We start from the raw sequence: 6,080 nt of genomic DNA on the forward strand, positions 1-6,080 counted from the left end.
CCACAACATGAAAGGGTTAGCAAGATAAATAAATTCAGAGGGCCCAGCACATGCCCTGGCACCAAGGCCTGCAACTATGAGAGGGATGGGCACAGAAGCAGATGACAGTTCCTGCTTTTCATAATTCCCTGTGCAAGAGGAAGTGTTGCCTTTTGTCCAATTTAAAAGTGGTCTCTGCATGGTGGGATCCAGATTCCTCACTATTGATGTGAGAATTGACAGAGAAGCAAGGAGAAGAAGACAAAGTGGTCATGTAATGGAAAAGCTGGAAATGCCAGCATGAACTGAGGGTCAGCTTAGTGTCCCTAAGCACAGAAATGTCTGTAAACATGTGCGTACATACTGGTTAGTGCACATACTTCTTTGTCAACTTTTGGTGAATGAAAGAAATGACATGTCAGTAATGAGAAGCATACCTAGCACCCAGATCTTGGTTTCTAATATCTCCAATAAAGGCATCAGGGTTCCCTGTAGAAATGGCTGATTCATGACCAGCAGGTGGCATGGTACTTAAGGCACTAGACACTCCCACATGCCAACCACGGTTCGAGTCCCAGCCTGGTGGCTTGCTTTCTCACTTTCTCTCTCTCTCTCTCTGTGTATGTGTGTGTGTGTGTGTGTGCGTCTCTGGTCAATTTTTTTAGAAAAAATGAATGAATAAATAAAATTAAATAATTCTTTTTTTTTTTTTAAAAAAATGGTTGATTCTAGGACTGACTGGGGCAGGAAATATACAAGATGCATCTGGAGTGTCCTGTAGTATTAGAAAGTAAGAAAATGCTCAAAACAAACCTAAATAAATAAGCATTGATACACATTGGTGCTGTGACCTGCACGGCTAAATGTGTGTTCTGAGTGGAAGCAGCTGTGGATTAAAAATAAACAAAAAAATAAACACACAAAGACACACAAGTAAAGAAAAGCAGGGATCAGGTGGTCTAGTCTCCTCTGATGGATGCACCTGTGTCCCCAGCCATTCCCAGGTTTATTCTTATAAAGGGCCAAAAGGGGGAAAGGGGAAACAGGATGCAAAGCAGGTTATTTTCAGATGTTAATTGACCGAAGATGTGAAAACTTCTGGCGCTATGTAGTCCTATGCAAGTCTTCTCTTCTCTTTTCTGATTAACACTTAGTTTCCTTTAGCTGATTCCTTTGCAGTTTTGACATAGAGGCAAATAACACATTCGTTTGTTAATGATGTTCTCCTTAGTCTTGTGATGGCAGCCTGAAGAACCACATTCTGCTTTTTTTTTTTTTTAAGAATTCTTTATTTACTGAATTTTCATTTGTTATTATCACTCATTTTTTAATTTGACCAGAGAAAGAGAGAGTCAAAGGGAAAATGAGAAAGCAAGTTGCCAGTTCAGGGACTTGAACCACTGTTAGCCATGTGGGAGACTGTCGGAACTGGCTCGGCAGAACACCTTTTGTGGGAAGGGGGTGCTGTGGATTAGAAAGGAACATAGACACACAAAGGCATACAAGTATAGAAAAGAGAGGATTGGGTAGGCCCGACTTCTCTGATGGGGAAAGTTGCGACCCCAAACTGGCCTCAGGTTTATTCTTTTACAGGGAAGAAAAACTGGGGAAAGGAAATGGAATGCAAAGCCAGTTGTTTTCAGATGTTAATCATCTGAAGATGTACAAATGACTGGCACCACGTTGTTTCTCTGATCTTTATGAGTGAATTCTGATAAACACACATGGCTTCCTTAGACAGATACTGCTCTGCAGTTTCAGGCAGCTAGTGTATTCACATGCAAATTGTTTTCATCGCTATGCAAATAAAACTCATGGAACACATTTCTGCATGTGTCTAAAGGTCACCATGTTTGCTCAGATTGACTACTCTCCACAGGAGTCCAGCACCTCAACCACCATGCCACCTTCTGGCCCCTCTGCGTGTGTTTAAAGGTCAATATTGTATTGTTCAGATCTTGCAGCTCCCTATACATTGGATATATGTCAAAGAAACCCACAGAAACTCCAAATGGCCAAAAGAAACAATAAAAGCAAAAAAAGAAGTATTGGATTATAACCCAAAGTATACGATAACCGAGACAAGGTGACATACGGAATTCCAAATAATTCCTGTAGACACTGTCCTCAAGGAGATGGAGCACAACTCCCACTTTTTAGGGAGTACTATGCATAGGGACTTCCTTCTAGAGTGAGTGTTGGAGGTGGGTAGAAACCACACAATGGAGAAACTTGAGCCATGTGATAAAGGTCAACATTGAGATTCATGTGGAGAGCAGCCAGTCTGAGAAAGCATGTGACCTTTAAACGCATGCAGAAATGCACTTCTGTGAGCTGCTCTAGCAATGGCTATTGAGAAGCATCCACATACAAAAGCCCTATCTGCCTGCTGTTATTGGTTAACTTCCTGTTGTTGATATCTAATACCCAGTACTGCATGCCAGTATGAGGCTAAAGGAAGTATTTATCAGACTGTCCCCACAAAAGATCAGAGAAGTTAAATGGCGCCAGTCATTTTCACATCTTCAGACAATTAACATCCCAAAACAACTGGCTTTTCATTCCATTTCCTTCTCTCCCATTCTCTTTGCATCCCATTTCCTCTTCCCCATTTTCTGCCCTTTAAAAGAAAAAACTGAGGCCGGTTCCTGGTCACAACTTCTCCATGAGAGAAGCTGGGCCCACCCAATCCTCACTTTTCTATACTTGTGTGTCTTTGTGTGTTTGTTATTGTGTCTATTTCTTTTTCTTTTTTTGGAGAGGTTTTTGCTATAGGGCGTGTGCGCTCACCAAAAAGACAGAGAGACAGAAGTGAGAAATCACCCCCTAGGAGGGATGGCCACACTACAATTCCTTCTCCTCCATTCTCCTCTCAGGGTCTTGGGCATGCACGCACACACGCCCAGCATGAGTTTAAGTAGCCGAGTCCAGGACTCAAACCATGGTCAACTACATGGGAGTCCAGCGACACAGCCATTACACCAACTGCTGGTCCCATTATTTTGTCTATTTCTAATTTACAGCCTTCCCCACTTAGAAAATAAGTGTTCAGCCGAACTGGTCCTGGCAGACTCATAAACTGGCCCAGCCACTGTGGCATGGAGGTAACACTCTGCAATGATGGAAGGAAGCAACATGGAAGATGTGGTTCAGTTCCCAAGTCGACTTATAACTGTAGCATGCACACAGAGCATGTGTGTCCAAGATCCTGGCTGGGTGAACAGGATTGAGGTATGTGTAGGTGGTGGTCAGGTCAGTATTAAATCCTGTTAAGGGTGCTTGTCTTTCTCTGTCTCTCTCTCATGGCATAAACAAACTTTTTAAAAAGTCAAAAGAGGGGATCATCACATGGCGTGGTGGTAAGGCACTGGACGCTCCCACATGGCTGACCACGATCTGAGTCCTAGACCTGGTGGCTTGCTTTCTCCTTTCCTGCTTCACTCTCTCTGTATCTCTCGCTGATCAAATTAAAAAATAAATGAATGAATACATAAAAATAAAATCAAGTTCTTTTTAAAAAAGTAAACAGTAAAAAGATGCCAACTGATGGCATGGTGATCAAGGAGGCTGGATCTCACATGACCCACTTGAAAAACATGCTGGATGCATATGCATGAGTGTCTGAAATTCAAGTTTCAAACCCAGCTTGAAAAATGTGCCAGATGCATTGGCATGAGTACTTGAAATTCCAAAAGAAGGGAGAGATGGAAGAGAAGGTATTGCAGAGTGACCATGCCCAGGGAAGCTGTGGGGCAGAAGTTCCTTGCTTTCCCTCCCTCTCTGTTTCCAGTAAGCACACACACCCTCTAGCACCTCAGCATAGTAGAACTATACTGCTTAAGAAAAGCTGAATCAACATAGCAACCATGGTTCAAATCCCCAGCCTGGTCAGCTCAAAACATGCCAGGCACATGAGAGAATACTCAGCATGCAACGGACTGAAGGACTGAGGAAGAGGATCATAGTATGACCAGACATTGTAGAGTAAGCTCAGCTCTCTCTCTCTCTCTTGCATGCATATATGCTCTATCATGAACAAAACAAAACAAATTAAAAACTCTACAACTTCAAAAAATGCCATAAATCACATTTATGATATGCACTCTTGATATGTTATGATGAAAACAACACTGGACTCTGTGATGGTCACCCCAGGAACCCACAACACATCATGAGAAACACATTGGATAATTTCCAACAAAGGGGCCCCTGAAAAATATCTAACACTGCTTAGAACTATCAAGGTCATCAAAAATATGGACACTGGGAACCAGCAGTTAGCGTAATGGCTATGTCGCTGGACTCCCACGTAGTCGACCGTGGTTCGCGTCCTGGACCCGGTGACTTAAAACTCACGCCAGGCGCGTGTGCGTGCGCGCCCAAGATCCCGAGAGGAGAATGGAGGAGAAGGGATTGCGGCGTGACCATGCCCCCTGGGGGGTGATTTCTCGCTTTCTGTCTCTAATGTCTCTCTCTGTCTGTCTGGCGAGCGCACGCGCCCTATAGTGAAAAATCTCTCCAAAAAAAAAAAAAAATACGGACACTGTTATGATTGGTCTAAGGGGACAGGACAACTCATGTAATGAGGTAACCTGCAGAGGATCCTAGAGCTAAAAGACATATCAAATAAAAGTAAAGAAAGCTCTAGGTAGGGACCAGCAGTTGGCGTAATGGCTATGTCACTGGACTCCCATGTAGTCGACTGTGGTTCAAGTCCCGGACCCGGTGGCTTTAACTCATGCCAGGCGCGTGTGCGTGTGTGCCCAAGATCCAGAGAGGAGAATGAAGGAGAAGGGATTGTGGCATGGCCATTCCCCCTGGGGGATGATTTCTCGCTTTCTGTCTCTCTGTCTCTGTCTGTCTGGTGAGCGCACGCGCCCTATAGCAAAAAAAAAAGAAGAAGAAGAAGAAAAAAGAAAGCTCTAGGGGGCTCCATGGCCTGGTAGTTAAAGATCCTACCCAGGGACCAGCAGTTAGCATAATGGCTATGTCGCTGGACTCCCACATAGTCGACCACGGTTCGAGTCCCGGACCCAGTGGCTTAAAACTCACACGCCAGGCACGTGTGGGTGCATGCCCAAGATCCTGAGAGGAGAATGGAAGAGAAGGGATTGCAGTGTGGCCATCCCCCCTGAGGGGTGATTTCTCGCTTTCTGTCTCTCCGTCTCTCTCTGTCTGTCTGGCAAGCGCACGTGCCCTATCACAAAAAAAAAACTCTAAAAAAAACAGCCCACCCAACTGCCCAGTGTGTGAATGCCCAGGTCCTGAAAGGAGAGCGAAGTGGGTGTGACCATTCTCCAGGAGGGGTGCTTCTTCGCCTCCCTTGTCCTCTGACTAGTGCATGCCAAAAGTGAGGTAATTTTAAGAAATCCATTAAGTATGGGCTTTAGTTAATAATAAAAGAGATTCATTAGTTGTAACAAATGTAGCTTACAAATGTAAAATTTTAATGAAACTGCCTGGGTTGATATACTAGCTGCTCAACATTTATGTAAATCCGAAAATGTCATAATAATAAAGCCTATTACTATAAAACTTATTATTTTTCTTTATTCATTATTATTGTATTACTTATTTATTATATTAAAAACCAAACAGGGACCAGCAGTTGGCATAATGGCTGTGGCGCTGGACTCCCACTGAGTTGACCAGGTTGGAGTCCTAGACCCCGTGGCTTAAACCCACAGCGGGCGCGTGAGCGTGCGTGCCCAAGATCCAGAGAGGAGAGTGGAGGAGAAGGGATTGCGTCGTGGCCATCCACCCTGGGGGGTGATTTCTCGCTTTCTGTCTCTCTTTCCGGCGCGCATTCGCTCCCTATAGCAAAAAACCTCCAAAAACCATCCAAACAAACAAAAGCACGTGGCGCACAGTGCCTCCTCCCACCGACCTATCCTGACTGTCAAGCTCTGCCCCTAACAAAGATGGCGCCCACCGTCTTCACCAGGAGGCCTGTCCCCAAAAAAGATGGCGTCCACGGCGCGGAGGAAGCGGAAGCGCCGGCTGCTGCGGCGCGGGTCCGAGGTCAGCGCGAGAACGCGCAGGGCGGCGCGGGTCGGGGCCTGAAGCTGGGCCGGGCCGCGCTGGGCCTGCTGCTGCTGGCG

The sequence above is a fragment of the Tupaia chinensis genome, unplaced genomic scaffold, assembly GCF_000334495.1.
Source record: "Tupaia chinensis unplaced genomic scaffold, TupChi_1.0 Scaffold144168_1, whole genome shotgun sequence".
Taxonomy (NCBI): Eukaryota; Metazoa; Chordata; class Mammalia; order Scandentia; family Tupaiidae; genus Tupaia; species Tupaia belangeri.